This window comes from Camelina sativa, chromosome 8 (genome assembly GCF_000633955.1).
Source record: "Camelina sativa cultivar DH55 chromosome 8, Cs, whole genome shotgun sequence".
NCBI classification, from domain to species: Eukaryota; Viridiplantae; Streptophyta; class Magnoliopsida; order Brassicales; family Brassicaceae; genus Camelina; species Camelina sativa.
Genome location: NC_025692.1, coordinates 10,518,953 through 10,532,900, shown reverse-complemented (window position 1 = coordinate 10,532,900; position 13,948 = coordinate 10,518,953). Strand labels below are relative to the sequence as shown.

At 37.7% G+C, this 13,948-nt stretch overlaps 1 pseudogene; it reads right to left on the bottom strand.

Annotated features, from left to right (window-relative positions):
* LOC104709400 lies at positions 7,391–8,475 on the bottom strand (annotated as a pseudogene).

Sequence of the window (13,948 nt, the reverse complement as noted above, 5' to 3'; positions counted from 1 at the left end):
GAAGATAAGAAGAGGAGAGTGATTAGAGGTTGTGGACATCAATGAGTCCACTCTCCCTTAACATTTTGTGCGATATCCTGCATCTCTTTCGAAGTAATGGTAACTCTTAAACACTCTATAGCTCCACCATTAAAACAGCCTTTTATCTACCAAGCCTCGATTTCACTAGCTTAATGCCCTTAATGAGAATCTCACGCCAATTTTAATTGAATGTATAGAGTCTTTGTCTGGAAAGTGATCTTTTTCTGGGTTTGATTGCCAATTATGGTTCTGGTTTTGGAGATGTTTGCTGGAGAAGTTTGTGGTATAGCTTGTTCTAACACATGTGGTCTGCAGGTCATGGTCTACTCACGGTTTCTGAGATTTTTGCGAGTTCCCACCTTGGCTCTCTTGGCGCTTGGTTTGAGTTTGTTTGAGGACAAACAAAGATCTAAGTCCGGGGGAGTTGATATGTTACGGTTTTGACTCACTTTGACCCCGTTTATTTGATAGTTTTGTAGTTGTTTGAGTCCTTTTCAGGTTATAATAAGAGGCTAGGAAGCTAAAAGCAAGGATTGGAACAGCAGGAGCAATTGGAGCAGAAAGGAGTTGAATTGGAGCAGAAAAGCTGATTTTAGACCCAGGAGCACATGCTCCCGATTTCCGAGCACATGCTCCCAACTCTACGGTTTCATGACGACACGTGGCAAGCATCTAGGCGCCGATTCCCTGCCTAATTCCCCTTATTTTAGGCGATCCTTTGTGAGAGAAAGAGGGCTGAGATCGCTTTTTAATAGGGAGATTTGAATTTGGAATCTTTCCTTATTTTTCTCTACTTGTATGCTATTTAACCTAGGGTTTTTAGGAGAGAGGGATATACCTTTTCTTTTGGTTTTTGAGCGACGTTTTTGTGAGAGGGAGAAGAGCGGCTACCTTGTGAAGCATTCTCTGAACCCTTTTTATTTTTATGTCATTGAATTTCTCATCTTTTGCTGTTATTCATTTCTCTATGTCTGAGTAGTTTTCTTTGCTAGATTAGGGGTTTCAAAAGGGGTTTCATGGGTTAGCAACAGAACACAAATAGGGCTTTATATAATCGATTGTCTTCACTATTGTTAGACTTAATGCTTAGGTTGATTTGATCACCCAATCTATGATTCTAGGTTTATCTATTCATCAAAAGTGTAATAGGTTGCTAGAAAAGACATTAGTGGGCAAATTATCCTAGACCTGCGAAAGTTGATGTGTAGGTGATTTGTGAACTTATCATTCCTGTTCTTTAATGCTTGTCTGCGATTCTGGGCTCAAACGACAGTTTAGGGTTTATGGACCGCCGAGCATGTGCTCCGGATGTCTGAGCATGTGCTCCGCGTTTCCGCACAGAATCGACTAGATAGAGTTATTGATACCACGACAGTGGATCAATTTATATTTATGTTTGAGTTCTAGACTGGTACTTAATCTATGCCCTGAATAGTTGTTTAGTTGCTATCTCTGAAATTCCCGAGAATTATCCCTGATCTAGTGTTTTGCTTATTGCCTTTTTATACCGTTTTAATCGCGTTACTGTTACCAAACAAACCCAACTTTGAATTGTCTCAGCTTGAAATTGAACCAATAGAACCATAGAGTAAACTTGGTCTTCGTGGGATTCGACCCCTAAGTACTACTTCTTTGCTGTGCACTTGCAGTAGGAAAATAGGGTTTAAAACTCTGTGTATCATGAGGATGAACTAGCTTCAAGATTAGATGAATTAGGAGTTGCTTGAGGCTGCAATTGTGAGCTAAAGAGTGCTATGAACTGTTGAATTTGATCCTTACTCAAATTCCCAATCATACTTTCCATAGTAGGAGATTCATTAGCAGACTGAGAAGTGGTCAAAGACATTTGAGCTGCTACAGGACACGGCTTAGTAGGTTTATTAAAGACTTTTCCCTTTGGAGTAAGGCCAGGAGGAAAACTGTGTTTCTTGTAGCATCTTTCTGCTATGTGACCAGCCCGATTACAAAAGGAACAAATGGGTCTCCCATTATTCGGACCATTTTGGACATAGCAAACAGTTGAATTTGGACCAGAATGAGATTCAACCTCTGAAACTTGGAATGCCACAGCAGGAGCAACATTCACATTTGAGAATCCCTTCTGACTATCATCTTGATCAAGTATATTGTAAACCTCAGCTAAGGATGGGAGCACCTTTTTCATGATGACCTGTCTCCTGATTATAACATAAGATTCATTCAATCCAACAAGAAATTTGACTATTTTAGCTCTCTCTGCCTTCAATTGCAAACGAGCAGCTTTTCCACATACACATGGTTCATCAACCTCTTCTGTACTCTCCAAACTATTCCATAGTTTTTTTAAATTTCGTGTAATAAGCCATTAGCGACATAGATCCCTGACGGAGATCTTGAATCTCTTGAGTGAGATTGAAAGTCCTTGGCAAATTACTCATATGAAAACGACTGTATAAATCACGCCAAATATCAGAAGCATCTTTTAGCCTAAGAATGCTACGATATATCTCTGGTGATACTGAATTCAACAACCAAGATTTTACCATACTATTGCAACAGGACCATAGGGGAAAACTCTGATCCGATTCATCTGGACGAGTTAAAGTACCATCTATGAATCCTAGTTTCCTTTTTGAATCTAAAGCAATACACATAGCAGCTTCCCAATCATCATAATTTGTTCCATCTAAGCGAATAGCAACGAGAATCAAACCTGGATGATCGACACTATGCATAGAGAACGGAGACGGCGTCGGAACCAAAGAGATTGGTGGTGTGATGGCTCGCGGGGCTTCAGAAGCTCTAGATCTGGCAACTGGAGGAGAATCCGGAGGAGATTCAACAACACCGGTGGATCGTGACGACTTTCGAACAGCAGAACTTATTCCTGACTTCGATTGAGTGAATTTTCGTGTGGCTCGAGTTACGGTCACCATTGTAGCTTGATGAATTGAGCTCAAAAACAAAGAATCAGATCGAAATCAATGGAGAATTGAGCTCGATGGCTCTGATACCATATTATGGATCGAAAGAGACGATGAGAAAGTTTGTTACTGGTTTGAAATTATCTTTCTCATTCAATGAATCTAAAATGTATCTGTACAAGAGGATATATACACATATCAATTAGACCGTATACTAAACTATACAATTCAATCTCCGGTTAAGTTAATTTAGTAACTAAACCACACTAAGCCAAGTCTCTATCTCCAATAATACCATTTACATCATCTTCATTTAAAAGGAACTATATAGTATATATATATATATATATATATATATATATATATATATATATCTTTTTCTAGAACCCCGTTTCTAAAGAGAAGTATCGTCTTTGTGGGAAACTATAATTACACCCAGAGCCGTGCAAACGTTATAGAAAAAGAAACCTTCGCTTGTAGCATCCAATTTTGGGAAAAAAATTAAGGGCATATATTTATAATATTTATTACTCCTATTAAGTTTATTCCTAATAAAAACTATATACTTTTACAAATTATATACGAAGATGGGCTTATACTTTATATGTTACAACGTTGAAAACTCAAATATATAGAGAATTTAGAATCAAAATATGGGTTCATCTACAATCTGGTTTTAAACATGAGCTTATACCATGTTAATTAATTAATTAAAAAGAATCTTTTTTTTTTTGGACGAAAGTATACTTCATTCATTCAAGCCAAAGCAAGTACAAAGAATCAAACATCAACCTCATAGTTGGATATAACAATAATCAATACTAGGGCTCTTACAAGAGACTGATAGATAACATAGATAGAGTAAAACGACCATAGATCCATACATCGGAGACAAGAACAAGATAGCAGCTTGCCACAAGCGATTGAATGGTGAGTCGAAACCAATTCCACGAAGAATTCGGGAGATTGTTGAATGGTCACATTCCAAATAGGAGATAGTGACGTTGACAAGGGATCCTTGGCCTTGGTCAGCAAGGAAGTCGAAGGTCTAGCAAATGTTCTCTCTATTGAAGAGGATAGTTGCAACAAAGGTTTCTTAGACAGAACACTAAGATTTTCTTTCATCAGGATTAGATGATTGTATTTGTCTAAACTAACTATTGGTTTCAAAACAAAGTGAGAAAGGAGTCTTCGGCCATTCTCAGCAAGGTAGTGAAGCAGCAATAAATTAGGTTTTGACAAAGAAATAAGTAGGGCAAACCTGGGCCATCTTGTTGTAGAGGCCATATCCATAAAATAATTTTTGGATCGAGAAAGATAAATTAGTGGGCCAGAAAGTGATGGGCCTACCACAAAGGAGGAATCCAACTTAGCAATTAGGGTTTTGCCTTGTGCTTGCTGCCTTCTCTACGGAACGAGCGGCTGCTCACTGTCCCGATTTAAAGTCACCGACGGCAACTGATCGGAGACGGAGGCCTTCGTCGGATATGAGGAGAGATTGGATCTTGGCAGGATAGTCATTGGAAAGGATCTGAAAAGTCCAATTGAGTGGGTGATAATTTTCACCATCTTTCTCGAGTAACTACAGTCGGAGAAGGCTAAGCTTCCCGTCCAGACGAGAGAACCGCCGTGTGCCGTCGACGACTCCACCGAACATGGCACATCTGATGGTCCAAGAGGGATGCCTCCTGCCATCAATGAAGTCCGGTGTGAGCATTCTTCTGGGGGACTTGGATCAGATCTGTAGGTATATGGTTGAGCGAAGAGAGTATGATTCACCTTGAAGCTTGCATCGCTTGATAAAAAAATTGCCCTCAGAGAAGTTGCGAATAGAGATTGAGATGGGAGGGCAAATGCCGGACCCCATCGTCTTCTGCCGTCGTTGAGATTTTGGTCATCGTTGAGAGACAAGGAGGAAAGGAAGGTTTGAGGTGGTTGAGACAAGGTTTGCAAGGATAAAAATGAAGCTGAAAGTATCGGAAACCAACTAAGAAGAGGAAGCACTAAACAGAGCAAGTGGATCAGAGGAGCAAACTCCCGACGCCGGCGTTTTGCACCACTGCCGGCGCCGGAAACCATGTTCGTAGAAGACTTCTCGATAGTTGTGTCTGGGAGAACACCTCAAGCTTATACAAACTGATTTTGTTTACTGTTCACAATTGACAAAATAAAAGATCTATCCAATGCAAGTGCAACTTTAGTTTATGACGATTCAATTAAAAAGAATCAGACAAACTAGTTAAACAGTAATAATTACAATAGATTTTTGCCAGTTTCTTTTCATCGTTAATCTTGATCTTTTGATTATAATGTAAAATAATACATTGGTTATTAAGTTTTATGTCAACATTTTTTCATCAAATTATTTTTGTCAAAGTGTCAAATTAAAATTAATTAATGGTCTAATTTCTATTTCTGTTTACTTTGTTTTGGTTAGATGTGTTCACCCTAATATTTTTTAGAATCGCAAGTAATCATCGTAATTGGTAATTTTATTATTAATAGAAAGTTTGGTTAAGAACTATTTGTTTTAATTTGTTTATTTGTTTCTTTATTTATTTTTATTATAATGATAATGGCGTTCATTTTGTAGATATTTTTGTTTTGGTTACACCCAACCATTTTATTTTTCATCACTTGTGGTCAGAGCCTGCCGTAAATATAGGCTGATGAAGCAGCTGTTTGCGGCCCGATACTGATAAGTGTGTTTTCGGCCCTCAAATCAGCAAAATATCTTATTAGTTTAGTGGTAAGGAACTACCTAAACTACTGGGAAATTTACAGTTCGACTTTACCCACGTTCAATTTTATTAATTTTATTAGATTTATTAAAAATAATCGGCCAAACAAATTTTTTGGGCTTGTGGCCCAAACAATATGTGCGACGGCTCTGCTTGTAGTATTCATTAACCTTCGCACAGCTCTGATTTTACACCACTAATTTTAAATCAAATTTCATTGAATAAAATATGTGTATGAAATGGTAGTTCCAACTTCTAACAAGTGGGTTTAATAATATCAACTTGATTATCAAACAGACTAAACAATGGTAAATTATATTATACATATTGATGAGATGACACTTGTCAAACACAACCTTGTCTCGACATGCATGTATATAAAAAGATCACTAACAAACAATATACACTTTTAACACAATTAATGAACTAATTAGTCGATAATCATAGTCAGACTGTTGTCGGACATAGAATATTCCTGTAGTAATGTGGAGTTTTATGAGTTTTTCATTCAACAATGGAAGTTTTCTTTTATTTTATTCTCAAGAATGTAATTAAGTTGGTTTTACATGAACAGTGTCAAATTTAATTCGCTATACAAATTATCTTAAATCGAAAATCCAATTTAGTATTTGATTACAAGTTTACAAAACTAATTTAGAAAATTAATTTGGCTCCGGCTTTCAACATTTGACTACCCATGTTTTTGCTTTGTCCCAAAATAATCAATTTTTGCAATCTCGAGAAATTAGTTGAATGTAACAATTGCCGCGACATGTAAGTAACCTTAATGGCATCACATTTTTTCTTGCAATCTTGAAATGTCAACGAGTGCTATGTATATGTGTGTCATTCTTGATAATACTACGAAATTGTTAAGGATTATTAAGGATACTATTTTCCCCATAAAAGATGTATTCCCCCGTAAGAATTAAATATATGTACTCCTCTTTATTGGTACGACTGACAAACAGATGGGACAAAACCGAGCATTGAAAATATGTTGGTCCAATTCAGTTCGGTTTTGTTTGTTTCAATCCGAGTGATTGACTGACTCTCATACAATTTGGATTGTTTGGTTATAGTTCGGTTTAGCTTAGATACCGTTTCTAACTTTTAACTGGAATTTTGTACAAATTGTTTACTCAGTTTGGAAAGACAGTCCGATTATATTTCTAAAAATCTTTTAAAATGAACCTACCAATATATATTTTTTTTTTCCAAAAAGTTCATCTTATATATATGATCGTATACTGTTACATCCATCACTGAAGAAACCAAGTTGAAGAGACAAAATTATTACAGCAAGCTTGGAAACATAACAACAATAAACTACAACATAACTACTAAGATTAGGTAGATGATAGTGAAATAAGTCTGTCTTCATCACTCTCTCATTAAGACCATCTAATCAATGAAAATCATTGCAGCCAGTCTTAAAGCATACTTCATAAGCAAAGGGGAAAGACAGAAACTTACACCTCACCACATCATCTTCAAAAAACAGTCATCAAAGGTCTTCATGAATTTCTTCCACAACCTTTATCCTTCATCAAAATAACCAGAGCCAAGGCACCAAGAGGTGTAGTCAGCATCCATTGTCAAACTAAAGTAAAAACCAAAGAAAGAAACATCCTACAAAAAGCTTAAACCAGAAAGTAGAATCTCAGAAATGAAAGTCTGCTAGTTTCTGAGATTCCTGCCTTGTTATTCATCTTTCCTGGAGGTTTATGGTAAAACTGGATAGAACCTCAGTCCTGGATCCTTTCTACATTGACGAGTGTTCCTATCAGTCTCCATGTGCACATGTTTCCCTTTTTTCCTTTTCGAGCTCTCCCCAATTTCATATTTGCCTTTAGGTTTTCCAACTTTAGAAAACAGAGGATCTGATGATACTTTGAAGGAGGCTGAACTTGAAGACGGGAAACATTGGAGAGGATTAGCAGCTAAAAACTCCTCCAGATTAGGCGCAGGAGAAGCAGGTCTCGGCGGCTGTGAGATAGGGGAATAGGAGGAAATTGCAGAGCTCTGATCTGATTTAATGTCTTCATTACAGCTGTTGTGAATGGAGATCTCTTCTTCTTCCTGACCAGGAGCCTGAGGAACATCGAGGTAATCATCATCAAAAGCCGAAGGAGCAAGATACGGACAGTGAGCCAAGTCGTGATTGAAGCGACAACAGTTGGTGCATACTTTTTTGAGTTTTTCATACTCAAAACCTATCATGGCTCTTTCTCCATATTCAAATCTGACCTTTCTAAAGAAACGAAGTTGGTTTGTGAGTTCAACTCTAATCTTCACTTAGATAAAGGCTACCTGCGTAGTAGTCTCCTCATTGAAATCCAAGGCAACAACATCACCAAGAGTATTAGCAATGAACCTAACTGTTGTGTCAGAGACATAAGGAAGGGGGATACCTCTGATTTGAGCCCAAAGGTCAATAGATGTAAGGAAGTCCTCTCCAGGAAAGTCTTCCCACCTTTGAAGAGCAACAAACCAGTTGTCGAACATCCACGGTCCCCTTCTGAGAACGGAGGCTAATTAACTTTCTGAACTAAACCTAAACTGGACATAACTATCATCCAAAATACGTCCATGCACCCTATCGTATAGACCTCATTGAGCAGGTAAGTCCGATAAGGCTGAGTATAGACACGCCTACGGTCTTGGAGGGAAGGGTTAAGCAAACGCCCGATAAGGCTGAGTCTATTCCTCGCCAGAGCACCATCATATTTTGAACTAGGAATAAACAATTCCGGATCATCTCGACCGAGAACCATATATTGAAGATCATTCCACAGTTCATCAGCCATGATAGAGAAAGAAAAAACGAGAAAAGGGGTAACATACTAAGGAAAGTAAAGCGTAAGAGGGTGGTAATATATATGAGTAGATAAGAGGGAAGAAGTTAAAATAGGACTAGAAAATATGAGATAAGAATTCAAAAAGGTCAAAGAAGACAAAACTTATTTGTGGGAACATAGTCTAATCTTCTAACGAAGAAAGAGAAAAAATTAAGAAACCAAGAAAATCACCGCTTAAGAATCAAAAAGTCTTCTAGATTTGTTTTTTTCTGAAAGTCAGAATGTAATCCATTCTAGCGATGAAAGACAAAAGTTAGTTTTACGATTAAAATGAGATAAGAGAAATAATATAAGAAATTTCTGGTAATGGAACAAAAGGATAATACTAATGCAAAGAATTAAGAATCATGCTTTGCTCATGATCAAAACAACCTTTCAACCACATAGGCTCACCACAAGCCACGTAAGAAGATAATCGCAAGTCCAGAGTGACATTTTTTGCAATCAGCATAGCTCCCGAGTTACTCTTTATTGGTTCAAAGCTAAGAAACCAGAAAGGTTTCCCTTTACTATATAAGATGAGGGGAGTAATGAAGCTTACAATTGATGGCCAATGACTTGGATCATGTATAACCTGAATGATTTCGAACGTGGATGCACCAAAAGTCACATTCTCGAAATGCAAGCTTGCCATACTCTCCAAAGCCCACTCCCAACTCTTGATTTTAGCTTCAAAGACAGAATTAACAGAGACAAAGGATCTTCTACTATGCAGGAGCACATTACCTGTAGGATCTCGTACTACCCAAGAAGCTCCAGATAACGAGAACTTTTTGGACCAGGAGAAGCCAATGTTACACTTTACTTCACCACGTAAAAGGGGATGCCATCTTTCATCCTGATCTAAAGGGTCAATCTCGTGGCAGAGATTTTGAGTCTGCACTGCACTCCATTCCGAAGAGGCCTCCCATGCTTTTTGAACAACATCAAGCGGTGAAAAGCAGACTCCTTGAAAGAGTAAGGAATTCCTGTTTTTCCACAGTTGCCACAGAATCCAAGCAAACGCTGATCTAGGTTCTGCAACAGAGTTCCCTAGTCTCGTCAAACTTAATACGTGATGCATATTCTCAAAAATTGAGTTGCCAAACCCCAAGTACGGAGATGGAATATTGGAAAGAGCCCAAACTTGTCTTGCAAAAGGACAGAGGAACAAAATGTGGTTGATCGATTCGATCTCTGCACCACAAATCATACAACCATCAAAAATTGTTATTGCTCTAGTCCTAAGTCTTTCTGTAACAGCCAGTGCTCCAAGTAGAGTTTTCCAGAGAAATATTCTAATTTTTGGAGAGGTAGCTACCTCCCAGCAAGCTCTTAAGACCGGATTTCTAGAAGGGCAGGCTTGTGCAATCTGCATGCTTTCCTTTTTCCTCAATCTGAACATCAATTTATAATCAGAGCTCACTGAGTAGATCCCATTCCTTGTTTCCCCCCAGCAAAACGAGTCTCTATAACCGATCCTAGGTTTAATAGCTTTAATGTTTTTTTATCTCAGAGTGATGAAACAGAGCTCTTAAAAGATGATCATCCCATGCTCCAGATTGCTGATTAAAAAGATCAGCCACTTTAAGTTCAATATTCATCAGAGAATGGATACCAACAGGTCTTGTAGGACTACCATCATATAACCAGTTATCAACCCAAACAAAAGTGTTTTTTCCATTTCCAATAACACGACGAAGATTTTTTGAAAGAAGTTCCTTATCAAAAAGAATACTCCTCCAACCAAAAGAAGGGTTTCTTCCCAAAGAGGCATCTAGAAAATCAGTAGTAGCAAAATATCTGCTTTTTAAGAACCTAGAGAAGAGACAATTTTTATCATGTAAAAGCCTCTAAGCTTGTTTTGCTAGCATAGCTTGATTAAAGATTTCCAAATCTTTAAAACCAAAACCTCCATCTGCCTTTGGTAAAGTCAGCTGCTCATAGCTTAGCCAATGGACTTTAAAAGAGTTTCTTTACCTCCTTGAGAAAGATTCTTGGCATACCAACCAGTTAATTTAGACTGGAGTCTATCCTTGATGAAACTTAGAAGCTGTTTTTTGGAGCCACTCAACCATTCAGGAAGACCAAGATATCTACCATCCCCACCTTCTAAGCTAATCCCTGTTTTTTCCTTTATCCAATTCCAGTCTTGATTATCTGATTTAGACCCAAAAGTAATCGCTGATTTTTGCCTATTTATCATTTGTCCCGACATCTTTTCATAGTTATGAAGGCATTTCATCAATTCAGCACATTGTATCCTATTGGCTTTACAGATAAAGAGGCTATCGTCTGCAAATAACAAGTGATTGATGGCTGGACCAGAATGATGGAATTGAATACCTGAAATTTTACCCTCACTTGCAGCTTGATTGAATAAATGAATCAGCGCTTCAGTAAAAAGCACAAAAAGAAAAGGCGACAGAGGATCACCCTGTCTAATGCCCCTAGCCGGTTTGATCAAACCATAGGATTCCCCATTGATTACCACTGAATAGCTAACATATGAAACACAAGCCATAACCCAAGAGATCCAACGTTCTTGAAAGCCGAGAGCTTTAAGCATATCATTCAAGAATAACCATTCAACTCTATCATATGCTTTTGACATGTCAGTTTTGACCAACATAAACTCTTGAGACACCCTTGGATGCGTGTGGAGACTATGAACAATTTCATGAGCTACCAAGATATTGTCTGAAATCCATCTTTCTGAAACAAACGCCGCCTGAGTTGGAGAGACAATGGATGGTAAATGTCTTTTCAGCCTAAGCACAAGGTTTTTTGAAACAATCTTATAGATCACTGAGCATAAACTGATAGGCCTGAGATCTGACATGCGTTTTGGATCTGGGATTTTCGGAATGAGACAAAGAAGTGTGTGATTCCAATCCTCAGGGAGATCACCAGTAGCAAAGAACTTAAGACCTCACAATTAATCTGGTTATGGATCAGTGGCCAAAATTTTTTGAAAAAGAATCCCGTGAGACCATCAAGGCCAGGAGCACTCTCACTGCTAATCGAGAAGGCAGCTTGTGTTATCTCCGACTTGGAAATCTCTTTTACAAGATCCTGATTCATGTTATCTGACACTCGTGGCCGAAAGTTATGAAGGATATCACTAAGTTGTGAAGGCGAAGAGGATTTAAAGAGGTTATTGAAGTACTTGACTGCCACTTCTCCTTTTTGTTGCTCCGAGAATTGTTCTATACCATTATCATCAATGAGAAACTGTAAAGAGTTCTTCATTCTTGCAGATTTTACCGATGCTTGAAAGAATTTCGTATTCTTATCACCATCAAGAAGCCATTTCTCTCTACTCTTTTGTCTCCGGTAAATTTCTTCTTCTCGAAAGGCTATAGCAAGTTCTTTTTTAATCTCATTAATCCTTCTGAAGCAGGGCTTCAAAGATTCATCTTGTTTCTTCAACTCCTTCCTTAATCTTTTTATTCGAGTTTCTGAGCTGGACCATACTCTACTCTTCCAAAAACTAATTGCCTTTCTGTAGTTATCACTTCTTAGAAGAACAGAATTTTCAACATCTAGAAAGCTCATCTCATTCCATGCCTTCTGAATTACCTCCCATAAAGAAGGGTCTTCAGCCTAACGTTTATCAAACCAAAAGTTACTTTGAAATAATTCTTTATCACTCGTGAATTTAACCAGCACAGGCTTGTGATCCGAGCCTAGTTTCTCCAAAAACCATTGATGACTGTTTGGAAACATAGATAACCATGCAGGATTTCCAAAGCAACGATCTAGTCTACATTGAATCCATTGTTTATTTCTAACACCACCCCAAGTGAAACCATTTCCATAGCTCCCAAGTTCAGACATGTCACAATTATCTAAAAACTTTTGAAAAGGCTGAAAAGAGCTTTGGTCTCGCAAAGGACCTCCCAAATTATCTCCATTGGACAATATTGCATTAAAATCTCCAAGCATACACCAAGCTTCAGTTCTTAACAGCCCAAAATTTAGAATTTTATTCCACACAAGGGACCGAAGACCAGTAATCGGATTCCCATAAACACAAGAAACAAACCAAAATTTTGATCCACTCGAGACTTTCATATCTATAAGGTTTTTGCCAACCAAAAGAAATTCGATATCTATATTGTCTTTCCAGAAAAGAGCTAAACCCCCACTATAGCCTAAAGGCTCAACTGTTTTCAGGTTACTATAGCCTAGCCACCCTTGAACCTTCTCTAAAAAACCTATTGAGTTCTTCGTCTCCATGAGGAATAAGATGTCAGGGAAATGAGCTTTTCTCATTTCCTTGAGATGTCGAATTGTCCAGGGATTCCCCAGCCCTTGAAAATTCCAGCTCAAGATATCTATTGATCTTGCGGCAGTTCACCAGGAACCACCGAAACATCGTCTCTCTGGAGACTTTTGGCCAAACTCTTCCCACTACCCCTAACCTCATCAACCCTTGAGACTTTCACACTACACTCAGAAAATGAATCAATAACTTTCAGATTTTTGCCTTACTCTCGATCCATTAGGGAGTTGAAGCTCTTTAAAATTTCTTAAGCCCTTGGAAACATCAAGAGAAATCCTAACACAGACATAATCATTGCTTTGCGCTTCTTTCTCATCAAAGGGCACTTCCAAAACATGTCCAACACATCCAGCAATTTCCGATATAGTATCTTTTGTATAGTGGTTTACTGGGATGTTACGAAGTCTAATCCAAACCGGCATAAACTTCAGATAATCATGAGGAGGATCTTCCACCCATCTTTCCATAACTACACCCCAATCATCTTCTTAAGATCCATACCCCAATTTTTAAGATCTCATGTATATCTTCTTCATTCTTGAAGATGAACTGGAACCTATCTCTCGACAGGGCAATTCCTCTAACCCTATCATATAATCTCCAAATCTTTGGCATCTCTAAAATCCAATTCAAAAACCTTCCCATTGACTTCGCTTGTTCCTCTCAGATGAACTGAACTCCGGTAGACTAGATAAGACCAGAGGTTTATCTTCTTCTTCCTCAATCGTCATCTGTTGTAGGTAGAGATCCAATTGCTTTTCCATATCGATTATGATCTTCAGAAAGGAGTAGCAAACCCGTGTAAAGCGACAAAGAAGCAACTAGTGCGAATAGAAGAGCTGAAATATCGAATATTCTGAAATTGATTTTGTCTGAAACCAGATGGAATAACGATTATATTGCATGATATGTAATGTAAATATCTCCCTTTTTCGGTTATAAAATGTTTTCACTTTTAGTTTTGTTAATATATTGACAAACAATTTTCGTTTTCAAAATATCAAACAGAAATATATACTTAAATCAATATCTGTATAATATTTCAAATAAATAAATATAAGTTGTATATATATATATATATAATATATCTTATAAAGGATATTAACAAACTTAGTGATAAATGTCATTTGCCAAAAAAAAAAAAAAATGATAAAT